The 18,394-nt window shown below is 38.9% G+C and overlaps 2 long non-coding RNA genes across 2 annotated transcripts in view; one reads left to right on the plus strand and one right to left on the minus strand.

Moving 5' to 3' along the window:
- The window catches only part of LOC309509781, a 667,378-nt gene that overhangs the window by 129,649 nt on the left and 519,335 nt on the right, over positions 1-18,394 (plus strand). The window lies entirely within an intron of this gene.
- The window catches only part of LOC309509777, a 29,134-nt gene continuing 18,535 nt past the window's right edge, over positions 7,796-18,394 (minus strand). Inside the window, exons 2-3 of the long non-coding RNA XR_014210059.1 lie at positions 10,929-11,094; positions 7,796-8,439 (exon numbers count right to left, since the gene is read on the minus strand). This is a non-coding gene — a long non-coding RNA (uncharacterized lncRNA). The remainder of the gene's footprint in view (positions 8,440-10,928; positions 11,095-18,394) is intronic.

The raw sequence follows: 18,394 nt of genomic DNA on the forward strand, positions 1-18,394 counted from the left end.
CCAGCCTTGGCATCTCAACCTATTAATAAGTCATTCATGTTGGCCTCCTCAGTCACAGGACAACCATTAGACATACTGGGCTCTGTAACAGCCCTTCTTGCATTTTTTCACATTTTTCACATAACACGAACAGCAACCCATCCAGTGCTTATCGGATGGGATTTCATGGTCAAAAACGCAGTTACGGTCGATATACCACACAAACAGCTACGATTGTATGACACTACAGTATTTCTCTCACCGCCACAGTCATTTATTCCAGTACAGGGCACAGCGATCACTATCGCACAGGTAACTGTGCCGCCAATGTCAGAAATGACGGTCTCAGTTTCAATTAAAGACGGTGCTGTTGCAAACCCCTTCACAGACTCATATGTGGGTATTGTAGAGCCTCAGTCTCCCCAGGCTGTCTTTAGGCATCGCGCGCACTCTAACGTCGATTCAAAACGGTAGAGGCATCGTTAGAGTCGTTAATCCGACCAGCCAACCGGTTATTTTAGAGGCGGGATACCCCGTGGGCCAGTTTTTCTCCATAACGGGAAAAACACAGGATGAATACGTACTAGTTTCATCTGTATCTACCTCCACTGACAAAACACGCACTGTTCAGGACACGCTTTTAGCAGACACCTGCTTAGATGCAGACCAGCAGTCGTTACTTAAGGAGTTGCTGACAGAATTTGCACACATTTTTAGTTCACATCCACACGATTACGGACGGACCGATTTTGTCACACACACCATTAACACAGGAGACGCGGCACCAATCAAACTACGCCCATATCGCACATCACCAGCGACGCAGAATATTCTACAAGAAGAGGTGTCTAGGCTTTTGGAGTGTAGACTTGGAATTTAGTCTTTCCCCTTATTATTAGATTCACAGGACCGGACACCAGTTATCTTGCCAAGAATAATCTTTTATTCTTATATGTCAGGAGAGAAACTCTGAGAAGATGTTACATTCATGCCAGGTCTATACATTCTCGTATTTCTCTTCCCTCACATCTCTGAGTTTCTCTCTCCTCTCTTATTTTCTCTGATGTGTACAGTAAGATTGAGCTTATATACATTACAGAGCAGCTTCCTTTTATGGTAACAAACTATGTTGCTTGAGCTTTAAAAATGGAACGTATATGTCATGCGAACACATGGCACAATTCACTTCCATATTAAGAACATATCTTTGTTGCTTACATCTGCATCAGTTGCAAACATGTTACATTGTACACACCCTCTACAAAATATAGCTCAACCACCTGTCTCATGTGACATGATCTTCACATGGTTCCATGCTATCTATAGTCTCCTCATGCACTCAACACAGACACATAACTCTGGCTTGACAAAATACATTATGAAATTATTATGAAAATGAATAAAGAAAAATAATACAAATACATAACATTAAACAGTACATTTTTAGTCTTCATGGAGCGTGACATCATTGAGGAGTCACAGAGCCCATGGTCAGCCCCGGTTGTACTCGTTCGAAAGAAAGACGGTACATACCGGTTCTGTGTGGACCACAGACGACTCAATGCAGTCACAATCAAGGACTCACACCCTCTTCCTCGGGTCGACGACACTCTAGATAGGCTGTCTGGGGCACAAATGTTTAGCACGATTGATTTGACTGCGGGTTATTGGCAAATACCCCTTAACCCGGCAGAAAAAGAAAAAACTGCGTTCTCAACGGGAGCAGGGCTTTATCAATTCCGTATGATGCCCATGGGTATATCAAACGCGCCGCCTAGCTTCCAGCGCTTAATGGAGTTGGTGCTCCGTGGTCTTCATTGGAGCATTTGCTTGATCTATTTAGACAACATAATCGTTTACAGTGCAGACTTCGCACAACATTTGAAACATTTGCGCGACGTCTTTGGACGCTTCCGTTCAGCTGGACTTAAACTCAAGCCGTCTAAATGCCATCTGGCATGCTCCTCGGTTACATTTTTGGGCCATCGTGTCTCCAGCGCCGGAGTTGAGCCTGACCCATCAAACATTGAGAAAGTTAAAACGTGGCCAATTCCAACATCTGCCACGCAGGTCAGGGCTTTCTTAGGCTTATATTCGTATTACTGCAGGTTTATAAAAAACTTTGCTCATACAGCAGAGCCCTTACACCGGTTAACACACAAGGGTGTTGCGTTCACTTGGTCAGTTCAGGCGGATGAATAATTTCGTGTCTTAAAGGAAGCATTGACATCGCCGCCTATTATGGCGTTTCCGAACCTTTCGAAACCCTTCCTTCTTTACACAGACGCGTCCCTGTATTCAGTTGGCTCTGTCCTCTCACAGCAGGTGGATGGCAAGGAGCATGTTATTGCATACGCCAGCCATGTGCTGTCTGTGTCGGAAAGGAAATGGTCCACTTTCGATCGAGAACTATTCGGCATTGTGTGGTCAGTGCGCCATTTCCGCCACTACCTTGCTTGCCACCCATTTACTATCATCACGGACCACAAGCCATTGGTCGGACTAAAAAAGCTCCCTTTGGACCACGATCCAACGGGTAGACGTGCACGTTGGGCAGTCGAATTAGACCTTTATGATTGGTGTGTGCGCCACCGCGAAGGTGCCAAACACTTGAACGCAGACGCTATGTCTCGACGGCCACAGGGTGAGGTTGTTCAACAAGATAATGGCAATGAACGGGAGTCCGCCAAGTTTTCGGTCGCCACACAGACCACACTGTTCGATCCTCAGTCAAACCCTGCGTCGACTCCTCTGCAAACACCAAAAATGGATGTTAATTCTCTCGTAGGCTTCTCTCCTGTTTCAAATTATGTCACAGCGAACCTAATTCAAATTCAAAGTGACTGGAAAGTAGCAGAACAACAACGGTCTGACCCTGATTTGGCCGCTGTCCTCTCATGGGTAGAAACAGGTCATAAGCCCCCTTTGTGGAGGCTCCGGAACGCATCACCATACGTTAGGAAATTGTGGTCACAATTCAGTCGGTTAACTATACATGACAATGTCTTGTGTAGACTGTCGCACGAATATCCTGCGGACGATGTCCTCCAAATTGTCATTCCGACGTCCTTGGTTCCAGACATACTGACCCATGTGCACGGCGATCCTTCAGTTGGCCACTACGGACATGCTAAAACCTTGAATAGGGCTAGGCGGCTCTTTTATTGGCCCTACATGTCTGCAGACATATCTAAACATTGTTCTCGATGCGCGGCCTGTCAGTCCCGACGTTCGCCTGTGCCCCGACCACAAGCTCCGCTCATTTCCATTTCTCCTGACCGACCATTCGAAATTGTCGCCGCGGACATAACCGAGCTGCCTTTGTCGACTAAAGGCAACCGTTACGTTTTAGTGATGATGGACCTGTACACTAAATTTGTAAATCTGTATCCTTTGAAGGATCAGACAGCTATCTCTGTGGCAGGTTGCATTTTTGATCATTATATACCACAACATGGGGTTCCGGATGCCTTGCACTCCGACCAAGGCAGACAATTAGAATCTGACCTCATTCAAAATCTCTGTAAGTTATTGGGCATTAAAAAGCTTCGCACATCTCCCTACCACGCCCAATGTGACGGCGCTGTGGAGCGCTTCAATCGCACCTTAAAAGATGAGCTTGCCAAATATCTCTTTGAGTCTGGTAGGGAATGGGACGAACACCTCCCACATGTCGCATTAGCTTACAACACCATCAATCATTCCAGTACCGGGTTCACGCCATTCTTTTTAGCGCATGGACGCGAGGCCCGCGTTCCCTTAGACGTGCTATTTCAGGACGGCACCTTTGTCACTTCAGCCACATCGGGCACGCCTGCAGCGTTTGCTAATTCACTACGACACAGATTATCCTCTGCTTATCGGTCAGCAACTGCCTACCGGGACAAAGCGCAAGGACAACAACGACATTACTATGATCATGTGAATCGTCATGTGAAGTACACTCCATACAAGGCGGGCGACTTGGTACTCATTGATGACCCAGCCAACAAGCATAATAAACTACGTCCTCGCTGGGTGGGTCCTTATGAGGTTTTACATTCAATAGCACCTCTTGGTAGTCTTACCCCCGTGGATTTTGCTGTTCGTGATACTTCCAAACCACACGCCAAGACCAAAGTCATTCACTATAACCGCATGAAGCCATACATCACTGAGCACTCACAAACACACACACCCCTCTCACCTCAGTTAACCGCCAAACCAAACACTCTGAACACATTATCAGGTCTCCTTCCACCTCATGTTACGCCAATAGCCCCAGGACCTCCCGCTGGACCCCCCAGGCCACGTTTGCCGCCAGCACACCAACCTTTGCCGCAGTACGGCCCCTTACCTGATGTTTCAAAGGACAATGCTAGAGACATTTGCCCCGCACCTTCCTTGGTACAGCCCCCCCAAATGCCACCTTCGATGGTAGTGGGAGTACCCGCTGGTTCCCCAGTGTCCCCTGTCACACAGTCCTCCACTCCACACGAACGTCCAAGGTTGCGTCGAATGCCGGCTTACTTGAAAGACTTTCAGTTGTACTAAATAGTGTACTTTGAGGTTCTGATGTGACTTGGTTCTATCTTTATACAGTATGCATAGTGTAATGAGTATTTTGTTTAATTTATTTTTATTTTATTTTATTTTATTTTGATACCACTGTAAGTTGGTTAACAGTATGATGAGTTCATTGTTCTCATGGCCTTACAGTAGTGCAAAAATATATATAATGTGTACGTTTAATGACATGCACTGTTATCACATGTTCTCTTATGGGGTTTTGTGTCGACATACATAGAAATGAGGACATTTCTTATAGGAAGGGGAGTATTATGTAAGAATGGAAATGGGAAGGTTTAAATAAAGTTAGAAACACGCGAAAAGGGGAGGAGTTGAAAAAGAGGGAGAAGAGAGAGGATATGGATGGAGAAATGGACGATGTAATCGGGTGGAACGATGTAGAGTCATAGTTAAGAGAAATGTTGAAATAAACACTGAGTTCCTGAGCACAGAAGTCTTGGTCTGACTCCTCTATCAAGTGACTACGACAGATACAGAAAATAGCCAAGAACCCACGCATAATACTCGGTAAGCACGGATTCATCGAGACTCGCAAATCCGAGTATTACAATAGCGACTTCTATGAGAAGTAAAAGTAGATAGCACACTAGACTTGAAAAAACAACCTGCAAAGGGACAATTAACAATTTCTCTGTTTCTCAAATTAATCTTCAGATGGATGAAATATTTGTAAATGTCACAAGGCTCTGAGAGGATATAACTCACAGGATAATCTATTATATCTATATCTAAATTACGGCCACCTCGTAATTTTCTAGGCCGGAAAAACCCTGCAGTATTTTCGGATTGTTTAATTCATGTTAAGTCCTGCACTAGACATAACCCCTCAAACACCCAGCTGATCATCACCATGTGATTTCCACTTAGATTGCCCATAAATGAGCTGTGTAATGTTGGCTAAGTTAACTAACTTAGCTATGGCAACGGACATTTGTACAAAGGCAAACAACATTTCCGCTCCAGTAACGTTATACGAGTTTACTACACACCCACCAACTAACAAAAATACGGTATAAGCTGTGAATCAAAGTGATATATTATATTATTTTACCATTTGGTGTTCTGGTAAAAGGTGAACTGGTGAGGGAAAACACCATGGTGTCGTTAAATTCGCAGAGCACGGTCAATGTGCTGCTTACAAGAATTAAAACGCAACATCCTTCATTTATTATTACAAATTAAAAAGAAAAACTCACCTTCCACGGATATTTTGTGTTTTTCAGCACAAATTCGAGTAATGATTCCTGCTGGCAGCTGCGCTAACTCAAAATGGCGAAAACTTCTCTCTGTGTTTCGCGGTATTTGCTCTGTATATATTTGCTCTTCTCTCTCGTTAGCCCACGATTCCCGCTTGAAACCTCAACAGAGGTGGTACCATTTAAAGCGAGCCGAAGCGAGCTGTACCGTACTGTACCGTACCGTACCATGCAGTGGAAAAGCGCCACAAAGTGAGCCGTACCGAGCCGTACCATACCGTACCATGCAGTGGAAAAGCGCCAAAGTATGCCGTACCGAACCGTGCCGTACCGTACCGTACCATGCAGTGGAAAAGCGCCAAATTGTTTGTGTAACCCGGTCTGTTGTGGCCCTTCACGTAATTGGTATATCATGGCCCTCAGCATAGCACGCCCCATCATGGCCCTACACATTAAACGCTTCACACAGCCTATCAGAGCCCTACACATCATACAGCCTATTGGGGCCCTACATATCACATGGCCTATCGTGGCCCAACACATCACACAACCTGTGGTGGCCCTACACATCACGCACATCACATGGCCTATTGGGGCCTTTAACATCACACAGCCTCTCGGGGCCCTTCACATCACACGGTCTACCGGGGCCCAACACATCACACACATCACAAGGCCAATCGGGGCCCTAGATCAGGTAAGGCTGACTATCGTTGTTTTATGTAACCCGGCCTATCGTGGCCTTTCACGTAAAATGACTTACATGGTCTTTCTGTGTTAATCGGCCTATAGCTTATACAGTCACATTCTGTTTTGACATTTGGATTTTATTTGGCAAAGCAACAATCGACAAACAGGCAACATTGTGTTCAAATGTTAGTAGCCTAACTCAGCATTACCTTAGTTTATTGAACTCTTGTATAAAATCACTATGTATCCGGCCATTTTAGTTACTTAACTTCTCGCTCTATTAGTCAAATCCTCTGTACACCTGGGCTGGTTCAGAAATCGCATACTTCCCTACATAGTAAGCGAAAAACAGTATGTGACAAAAGTAGTATGTCCAAATTCACTGTACTCATAAAAGAATAGGCTAAAAGTACCCAGATGACCTACTACTACCTACTAGTGTGCATATGATGGACACTTTGCCATCCCATGAGGCCACGGGAGAGGATTTATGAATGGCAGTGAAGCGACACAACTGAGGCTGGTTGGTCACATGATAATGACAACATGGCGAATGTAGTATGTCCGAATTACACTCATACTACACGTATCCTACAGATTTTTTTTTAGCAGTCGTAAAGTAATTACTTATTCAAAATAAGTACCTACTCAAGAGAGTATGTACTGGTGCACTGCAAATAATCGACCCAAAAGCTTTGCTCATAAATATGATATTAGTAAGCCTTTTCATTATTTGATATATTAGAAAGATTTCCTGAATATGCAATCATTGCAATTAGTTAGCATTAGTACTTTAATGCCTGTATTAATCCACTATTTAGTGTTAAAAAAGAAATAAAGAAAAAATGCTCTCTTTTAGCCTGTTGATTTGTGAGAACTGGCGTAGACAAAATCAGTAAAATGATATTGCAGCCAAAACTTAATAAACCTCTTAATAGCCACCATACTCCAAATACACAGTCATCTTTTTGTTATAGCATTCCCACAGTCAGGTTGTAAATCATTCCTTTGCCATCAAATGCTTACAGAGCTGAAAACAATGAGTCATACATTCCGCAGTACACTTAGCTTCTTTCAACAGACGTCACTTTGCACAACTGAATTTCAAATTCATAGGGACAACTTGATAAATATTTGCTTATGAGGCAAAATGCCAAAATATCTTGTTTGACATAAAAAAATAAATAAAAAAAAGCAGATGCACAGTTGTCTTAAATATCTAAGTCTGCAATGCAGTAAAAGCATGCATTAATACTGTAATTTTATTTCATTTTGTCTAAGAAATCTGCGGAAGTCCTGCAGAAGAAATGATTAGCACAGGAAAAAAAAAAACTGGATTGATTTTTATTTATTTAAAGCATTTTTATTTGTGTGCTAATCCATTAACACATTTTGAACAAGTGCATAACAGATATTTTAGATAAGTTATTAGTCTTTGTTAAATGTGGTGTTCTTCTATTGTATATTGTATAAAATATTATGATACTGCATGTCGTTCTCATGACAGAGTTCACATGAATTGGTTTGGTTTCTTCTTTATCAGCCTCTTCTTTTTTACACTTGTCTGGGCAGGAGAGTTGCCGATTTGGTTGACAGAATTACATGCATTTCTTTCACTTCTGTGTTTGTTTGGCTGGGAATTTGAGCTGGTGAAATTTATGTGGGAGAGGTTACATTGGAGGGCATTCATCATTCATCTGTATATGAAAGCTTCCCTTTCACTATTTAAGTTTTTGCGTAATAAAGTAACAGCAACGTTGTTTCATTGCAACAGAAAATACTGTATGAGACTTTATAAATATACAATATAGACAACATGTACGCTTCAGAAAAGTACAATGACTACACCCTAAACTATGTGCACTGATTTGTAAACCACAAGATACAGTTAAAACAGCTCCCAGATGAACTAATTAGATCATGTGCGTGAAAAGATGGTATGTGTGATCTGTGTGAATCACAGTTCAGGAAGGGTGTGGAGACTTCTCCTTCTTGACTTGAACAGCTGAAGAAGAAAGAAAAAATTCAATGGATTATAGAAGAGTAGAGTTTAAATGTTTCAATTCACCATTAGAAGACAAGTGTCTTCCATTTCAATGTGTATAATTTGTTTTGGTGTATAGGTTTATTTAAATTGATACAACAATATGTAATCTGGATTACGTAATCAGATTCCAAAAATTATATACTTGTAATTTTGCGTTACATTTTAAAATACTCATAATCAGACCACAGTAAATTTTTATTGATTACATGATTACTTAACATTCACAAAATGACAATCAATTATTCTTAAAGGGATACTTCAGGATTTAGCATTAAGCTTTGTATTAGTAGAAAACCTGTAGTATTTTCGAATTACCGTGCTTTCCACCCTCATATCCCCCTGAGACAAGAGATTTATGAATTTTTTGTCTGGAAAAAATCTATATAACATTAATGCTTAAAGAGGTCATGACATGAGGAATCACATTAAGCAAATTCTCCAATGTCAAATAACTCATCAACTATTTCCTGTATTGCTGAATTTGATACATGTAAAAGTGTTTGCAAGCGGAGAAATAGAGATTACTTGAGAGTTATATGGAGGATTTTTTTTGGCCAGAGGCTAAAGACTACAGCTAGTAGGAGGGGCTGTCCCGCATGTCTTCAACCCGCCCAAAGGGGGTGGGATCTCACTCACAGAATGTACACAGTGTCAGCCTTCTTTCTTTGGAAGCTAAGCTAGCAGGCTCTTGATCTGTGGAGAAAGCTGAGTAGTAGGAGAAAGCTGAGTAGTAGGGGTTACCATCCTCTTTTTCCCGGACATGTCCGGCCGTCGAGATCGTCCAAAATGTCCGGGATTCGGCTTTTGCTTTCTGCAGTCGCCATTCATTGTTTACATGCTCGCCACAGTAAACATAATGAATGGCGACTGTAGAATGCAAAAGCCGAATCCCGGACATTTTGGGCAATCGTGAAATCCCGGGCAGACTCTTCACGGAGCCTCACTAGTAGCCTAGCCTTGTTGTTTAACTGCGGTCTTACCGGTAGGCGTGGCTTGGGAGTGGCCTCCTAGGGCAGCGAAGCAAGTGCATTCTGGGAGTTGTTGTCTTTCATCCACATAAGCCAAAAATAAATTTTCTGGCTTTTCTCAGTCTAGAAAGCTCCAAATTCAAAAATAATTTCACATTTCTTCTACATAAATGACCCATTTTAAATACACATTCATCTTTCCAGAGGTGAAGTATCCCTTTAATTCACTGATTCTCTCTAATTCTGTCATAGCTATGCTCATTTTAGTTTCATTTTCACTCTGCTTTGTCCCCGTTTGCCTGTGTTCTCATTAGTCTTCAAGTTACTCATTTCAATCTTGTTTGTTACTATGGTTACTCATAGTATATATTGGTCTGTGTTTCTGTTCCCTTTGTCACTTCTCGTTAACGTTTATGCCGAGTTTGGTTATGTTTTCCTTCTGTTAATAAAGTCTGTTTACATTAATCTTCTTCATATGTTCCTGCATTCACCATGCTTTGCTAAACTGTTGTAACTAAAAGTAATCTAAAAGCAAAAAGTAAAATATAATATAATATAATATAATATAATATAATATAATATAATATAATATACAAACAGGGTATAGCTATTTAACAAATATAAATAGATATGAAATATTTATTGGTTTGTGAAACATTAACTTCTAACACAGTCTATTTACCTGCCTAAAGCCCAGTGTGTTTTAACACTTATTCACTTTTACAGCCAAAATCAGGTTAAAAACAATCCATAAAAAAAAAAAAAATGCGCTTATACAAATAAAGTTATACGATCTGTTAGGGGCACATAAAATGCAGCTTCCAAAAGTGTTGTGTCATTTGCAACCTACTTAAGCCAATCACATGGATAAATGTTGACAGAGTACACCGGGATACTCCAGCCATGTTAAAACCCATTAAAAATGCAACCAAACAAGTGAAGGGATCACTGCAGGGGATATGGCACCAAAGAGGAAGACACTATAAAGTTATAACAAAATGCTTCCCAAGTCTCAAATCAATATTGAAACCCCAAATATGTGTTAATGAGTAATGGCAACATCTTGACACTTATCAGGGAAACCAATAGGCCAGTGAATTACTGCACTATAACTACAGTAAAGTAATATAAGGTAAGTCCAAGTCTAGAGTTATGTGGAATTACACTTGAGGCTAGCATGCCTTTCAGAGAAAACTATGTGAATTTTTCTACTGAAGTGTTGATGGCAAAACAAATATGACTTACCTCTCAGATACTTGAGGAAGTGTTGAACCTTGCGCAATTATAGGTGGAATTTGTAAACAGGATACAGTATAAATCTCAACAACTTCTTTCCAACACCACATTTCCAGTCCACCTTGCTGGGGTTTTATTTTTTTTATTATTATTTTATTTAGAAATATCACATTACAGGTGTGAAATTGTGTTGATTCAAGGTATATTACTGCATCATTTGTTTATGCACTGTTAGAAACTTACCCAAACTTTCCTTTTAGTACTTTAGACACCTTGGCTAAAGATGCTCAAGTCCAGTTGAAGGAACTTGCAGCCATTCAAAACTGAGTGGATGGGCACACAGACTGTCCTTCAGTCCCATCGTCATCAGGCTCTTGTCTGGTTTCACTGCACTCATGCTAAAAGTAGCCTGCAAATAGGCCAAATAGGATAGTGAGTTAATATATTTAAGAGCATAAGACAGACTATTATAAACACCAAGAATTTGCAGTTCATTATACTTGAGTTGAGGCTCCATGTTGACTCTTGAAAGGAAATATACTTGTTGGCTGTTGGTCTTAAAAGTGTTCGGTGGTTTGGCTACCAAGTACCAAAAGCTGAAAGAATCCTCTGTGCTTATGCTTATGTATTATGGTGCTATTAATATTTAGGTTGAAAAGATTTCAGTGCTGTCAACTTTTTGGTACCTCAAATGTTTTTTTCCCAGCTTTTCAAATTAAAGCTTTGCATTAACAAATGGCTAGTTCACATACTTTTAATAATATATCGCTGTTGTCTTCAAGTTAGAGACCGAGATAGAGGACTTGTAAAGAGGATAAATCTGACAGCATCTAACATGCCAAAAAACGCTGAACATTTTTCTTTTATGAATATTATTACTGAGCAGCCATCAAAAAGATAATAATCCTAATAAAACAAATCTCTGATCTACCTGTGCTTTTTGGTATTGCAATCGAGTAAATGAACATTCCAATATTTTCAAGTGATATTAACTGGTAAATAAGTCCATATCTAATTTTATCAGAGTAAGAAAACTGAAGTGGGTGAAACAGGACAGTGTATGTAATATGAGTAAGCATAATAATGTGCTGTTCATGTGCTGTTCAAGGACTCTTTATTTTCTTCTGAATTCTTAAATTTATTCTATAGCTTCCTGTGCTTCAAAGCTCTCATTTCTTTCTACCCGTGCCTAGTTAAGCTAGATAAACATTATAATAACATAATGATCATATTCTAACATTTCATTATGTTAAGCTATATAACATTGATTTGTTTTATGTACATTTGCTCTACTGTCTAATAAAGTAGGCTACGTGCAAGAGCGGCGTCCCTGTCAATTCGTGACTTGTGAAGCTCTGTCAAGTGTCAAGTCCAAGCTCTCGGCATCTCGAAAACGCCACGCTTATATTGATCCTCATTTTAGTTCTCCTTTTAACCCAAAGTCTGCCTGCCATGGTCCATAATGTTTGAACGAAACAAGAGCAGCGTGCCGCTAGACGTTATGCACTATAGAATTAGTAAATTCAGAGAAATTCACAATTTTAAAATAGTATACCATTTTAAAATTGTGAATTTCTCTGAATTTACTAATTCTTGGAAACATTTAGGATAATGGAAGTACACAATTGAAAGAAATACATAACACTGTGCAAGTGGTTTTTGGATATTTTGATACAAAATTCTTACATATTGTACCTTTAACATTCTGTAAAACATTATCTGTGGGGTATTTTGAGCTGAAATTTCACAGACACATTCTGGGGACAACATCGATTTATTTTATATCTTGTGGAAAGTGGCATAATATGTCACCTTTAAAGAATCTGATATTGGATACATCTCTAAATGATCGATATGATAAAAATTGCACTCTCATATTCAATATGCAGATATCTTTCTGTAATGTATACAATCTCAACTCATTGTATTTTATTGCTTTTTTTGAGTAGCAGTCTAAAAAGAAGCAGCATTGTTTCTGTGAAGGTGGATAAATAGTTGTTCTGTGAATCATATTATTTTATAAAAGCATGTACAATCCTGTCTGATACTGTAAGTCATCCAGGTACCCAAGTGATAGCAGACAGCTTGTGATGGATGTTATTAATTATGCAGCATTTTTGTTTCCCACTTATGAGGCTCTCATTTGCTTTCACATGAGACACATATCAGATACTGTACCCCTGTTTGTGATCTATTGTTCTCATATTTTTCATGCCAGAAAGTCATGGAAGATCCTTCATGTTTATCTATCTGTTCTTAAAATATGTTTACATAGAACTTAGTTGATATTTATGTTTTTAAAATGACTGTTACCACTGGCTTACAGCTGTATTTAACAAGCTTTGGCATCCTCTGAAAAAAAAATTAGGAAAAAGTCTGAGGGGCCACCTTGGAGGTTTCCATGGAAAGACAGCGAGAGGGCAAAGTTTTTTCGCAAAACCTCTCAAAGGGAGTGGTGGAGGGAAAGAAATTTGTTATGAACTATGGAGACATGGAAAAGGTCTGAATAGGCCTATCAGCATCAACAGCAGCTGTAGCCCATGTCTTTTTCTTGTTTATCTTTTTATTTATGCTATTTGGTTGTGGTTTGTGTGTGTGTGTGTGTGTGTGTGTGTGTGTGTGTGTGTGTGTGTGTGTGTGTGTGTGTGTGTCTGTGTGTGTGTGTGTGTGTGTGTGTGTGTGTGTGTGTGTGTGTGTGTGTGTGTGTGTGTGTGTGTGTGTGTGTGTGTGTGTGTGTGTGTGTGTGTGTGTGTGTGTGTGTGTGTGTGTGTGCGTCTGTGTTTTATTGCTGTTGTTCTTATTTAGTCATTACTTATTTAGTCAATACTTCAAAGTATTCTGATTGTATTTTTAGTTCTTCTATGAAGAAAACATTAGAAGCACTATATACTTTAAATAATGGTGACTGGACTTGTTTGAGATTTCACTGCCAAATGGGACGGCATTCAACAGAACACACAAAGAGCCAACTTTTGTTTCGCTGACACTCAATTACAAGTGAGTTAGGGTGCGAATTCTCACTGTATGGAGGTAACCATTGCAACAACAGGCCACTTGAGCAATTTCTTAATAATAATAATAATAATAACAATAATATTTATGAATATATCTTAATTATTTCGTATACGATTACCACCAGAAAATTGAAAAACCATATAAATATTGTCAGTATTTGACAGGTTAGCATATTACATTTGTTTAAAAATGTACTCTGTGTTTTGATTCTGTCAAACGTTTTTTATAATTGGTGACAAGTTTTTTGCACATTTCCACTGGGATTTTAGACACTCCTCTTTTGCATTGATCTCCAGATCATTGAAGTTGGAAGGCTTCCTTTCCATCACTCTGGTCTTCAGTTTTCTCCACAAATTCACAAATGAACTGGTTTGGCCACTCCAAAACATTGATATTTGTTCCCTGATTACCATTTCTTGGCCACTTTTGCTGTGTATCTTGGATCGTTTTCTTGTTGGAAGGTCCACTGCGTCCCCAGGCCAAGTTTTTTTCTGTTTTTGTCATTGTGTAGTCTGTTTTTGTGAAGTCATACATGGTTGCCTAGTTCAGTGGCAGAAAAACACCCTCAAAGCATTATGTTTCCACCACCAAGAAGTTCTTGGGATTGAATGCTTCTCTTTTTTCCAAACAAAACCCACTAAACAGACCACACAATTGATGACCAGCTTTTCTGTGCCTGTCTTGAAGAAGTGGACTCCTCCTTGGTCCATGGAGGCCAGCCTTGTGCAGTGTCCGCTGGAGTGTCTGCTTTAAAATGTTGGCACCAACATGTCTCAGATTATTCAGAATAGCTTTGCTGGTGATCCCTAGATTCTTCTTAGCCTCCCGCACTACCAGTCTTGCCAGCGCAGGGGTCACTTTTGGCTTCTTACAAGTTCCAGATATTTTACTGAGTGAAACTCATATCTAATAATGCTTCACGCAGTGGCCACTGGTACTTGAAAAACATTTGGAAATACATTTGTATCACCCTTTCTTGTGAGCAGCCACAATGCACAACCAGAGGTCCTCACTAAGCTCCTTTGTTTTAACCATGACTTGCAACTGACCAGAAACTGTTAGAAGTTACCAGAAGCATTTAGAATGGTGCAGACGATTGCATTTCCTGAGAATTTTGTGATAAGATCTGGAATATTAATATTTTTGGATATGGAACATTGTCGAAATACACAAAAAACAGCTAATATCTCTAACACAATGTCTTATATCTTTGCCTACTTTCTTGTGTCATTTCCTGTTAGAATATCCCCATTCATCAAATAAAAATGAACTTTAACTCAAAGTTTGGCCTGGGTATGAATAATTTGGGGCTTAACTAATTCTTATTAATATTTTTTTTTTTTTTTAAAGTGTCATTAATGTCAAATAGGCTACTAAATCAATTCTATTTTTATTTTTATTTTGACAATTTAGTTGAATAATTGAATAACCGATGACAGACAAAGCAGAATCCCAGTAAAAGAGATTTATCTAAAGTGAGATTATTCTAAGACTTGTGAATATTTATAGGCCTTATAGGTCAAATTTAATTTAAAATAAATTAATCTTTTTAGGGAAATTAACCTCAATATATATATATATATATATATATTTTTTTTTTTTTTTTTTTTTTTTTTTTACCTCAAAATAAAGCCATCTCTGTTGCTCAGGCGACACGTCATTTCCGCATCTGCCCCACCCATGCCTCATCTTTGTTGCTGGCTGCAAATTACCTTAATTGATTATGCCAACAGTCTAAGCAGAGAAGCCGAAAATGAAGGGGAAAAAAGAAGAAGAAAAAAAGAGATGAATCCCGTGCACCACTTTCAGGTAGGCCTTTTCACAAACATGTGAAACATATATTTTGGCTATTAAAGTTAATGGGGATATATTAATTAAACGTCGTCAACCACCAACGCATTCCTGGTTTGATACTAATGCAATTTGTCATATTTCAATTATTCGAGTGCTCGATTAAAAAAAAAAAAAAAAAGAAAAGAAACAAAACAAAACATGTTCCCGCCCAGCTCACAATATAAGGCACGAATTAATTGTGATTTTTATGTGTAATCTAATGCACGAATAAATGCTTCCTGTTCATTTGTACTCGAAAACAGGCAAAATTTTGCATTAGTTGGCAGAGTACAAATGAAAATGGATAAATTATGCATTTAACTGTGTATAAAATTAGATTATACATTTCTGGCATTTGTTTTATGTGCTTCAGCCTTTAGGCTATCATATTCACATTGTTGCACATGACATGGGAATTCAAAAAAGAATGAATGTTAAACATTCAGTGTTTGTTTTTCCAGTTGGAAGTTTTTGAAACAGGAGCATTTAGAATGGTCCAGAAGATTGCATTTCTCTGTTTTGAAACCGATCTTACAGTTGGATTAAGAAAACAAAATGGTCAAATTCTATCAATATTAGGCTACTTTATCTATTCCACCACGACCTCAGTTACAATTAAGTACAATGAACTGTATTCAGTTGTGTTGTATAGGCACTAAAACAGTCCAGTATTGTTAAATTAATTTTCTATCTTTGAATAATGGACATTTCTGTGGCACCCCCATCCAGTGGTGAAGTTGAATTGTGGCCCACCCAATAAATAGTTGGTCATTTTCCAAAAACATTTATGAAATAATTGTGATAAAAATGATAATAATGTCTTATCACACTATAACTTTATTAATTTAGTAATGATTTTTCATTCAAATGAGTTTTGTGGTCAATTACAGGCGGTTTTCAGGCAATATACTCTGTAATATTGCAGGAGTAATATCGCTGTCAGAGTAATATGCAGAAGTAATATCGCTGTCAGAGTAATATTGCAGAAGGTCAAAGGTAAGTACAAACATTTATAGTGTATAAAATAGTAAAAAGATTCTAAACATTAATTCATATTGTCGCTGTCATGCAGAAACCTTGTATCTCCAAATTTCGTCATTTTTATTTATTTATTTCATAAATCATTACTTTTGGTCACCCTTTTTCGTATGTCTGTTGGTTTTGCAAATATTTAAAGGGGTCATGAACTGAGAATTCAAACTTCCCTTGATCTTTTGACAGTAAGAGGACGTTATACTATAAAAATATCCTGTAATTTCACAATCACAACTCAAAACTTCCTTGTAATTTCAAAAACAGCTTTTATTGAAACCAAGGCCATAAAACGACAGGATCTGAAAAATGTGGAATTATGACATCATGCCGCGAAAGACCACCTTTGCAGAAGAAGATCTACATCTACATCACCATGTCTTTGGCACCGTCCACTGAATACTAATGAAATTTGATACTCCCTGTTCCATGAGACAGACTCCGTGGAACTTTTCAATATGTGTCTTGCTCCACACGCAGTATAAGACTCTTGACCTTTGCTTTTGACCTTACCACATACTTTGTGGTATAATGCTAGCCTGGAAATCCAGACCTAAATCTGAAAGATTAATGGTCTGGCATCGACTATTGAAAATCGGCCAATTAGATAACACGACAACCAATCACAACAAGCCCCATACACTTAGCTACCAGCGGAGCTAACTGGTAGATTAGACTCTTGCCGTATCCGGTCGGCAAAACAGCAAAAACGCCCTTCTTGCAAAGGAACGATTCAAGCGCCGTCTTCTGTTCCTCTTTTAGATAAAAAGCCAAGTCTAACTCGTTCATTGTAGCGGCCAAAGCCGTTTCAAACAACTGGTGTTCATCCATAGCCATCTTGCAATGTTTACCAGTGACTTCGACGTCACAGCGCTGTCGTCCTCTGTTTAGCTCGCCTCTGGCCCGCCTATATCAGATAACCCGATGTGATTGGTGCAGCTCGGATACAAGGACATATTTAATGAGCATCATTACTCGACACCAGAGTAAACTCGCTGAGCCAATTCAACTTGTGCTCTCACGAGAACTCTCGATTTCCAGGGTATAATGCCTAGAGTTGAGCCGGATACTCGGCTGAAACGAGTATCCGGTACGGATAAAGCACTTTTGTCGAGTACGAGTATTATACGAGTAATACGAGTCAATATCTGTGCTCGGATTTAAAAAAAAAAAGAAAGTTATGTTGAGATTAGGGCTGGGCGATACATCGATATAAAGAATATATATATATATATATATATATATATATATATATATATATATATATATATTTAAATGCGATATGGAATTAGACCATATCGCATCGATATAATTTATTTCGTCAATTTATTTCGTCAGTTTCCATATTAACCCCAAAATGCCACTATTTTTCTTTGTGTAATTTTTTTATATTTTTAAATGACTGTGGTGGCTCATACCAACATTGTATTAACAAAAACTAGTTTGGGATTGCTATTTAATACCTTTAGCATAGGCCTAATGTTTATTAGTAGCCTACTAGTCTTTAGTTTACTATTAGTCATATTCTTATAAGGGGGACAGTACTTTTGTGTGTGTGTTAACAAATTTTGAAAAAAATAAAACATGAAAAATAAAAAATATCAGGATATATATATATCGTGTATCGAAATTCAGCCTAAATATATTGGGATAGGACTTTTGGTCCATATCACCCAGCCCTAGTTGAGATGAAAACTCTTGTTCATTACATTTTACTTCATAATTGCAACCGCATGTGTTGTATTCATTGTTGCAAAACTTGTTCTGTAGTTCGTTTGTTATCGTGATCAAACCCATTGATCTGAAGCTCAATGCTGATGCTGTCATGT

This window comes from Leuciscus leuciscus, assembly GCF_965113295.1.
Source record: "Leuciscus leuciscus genome assembly, chromosome: 11".
Classification (NCBI taxonomy): domain Eukaryota; kingdom Metazoa; phylum Chordata; class Actinopteri; order Cypriniformes; family Leuciscidae; genus Leuciscus; species Leuciscus leuciscus.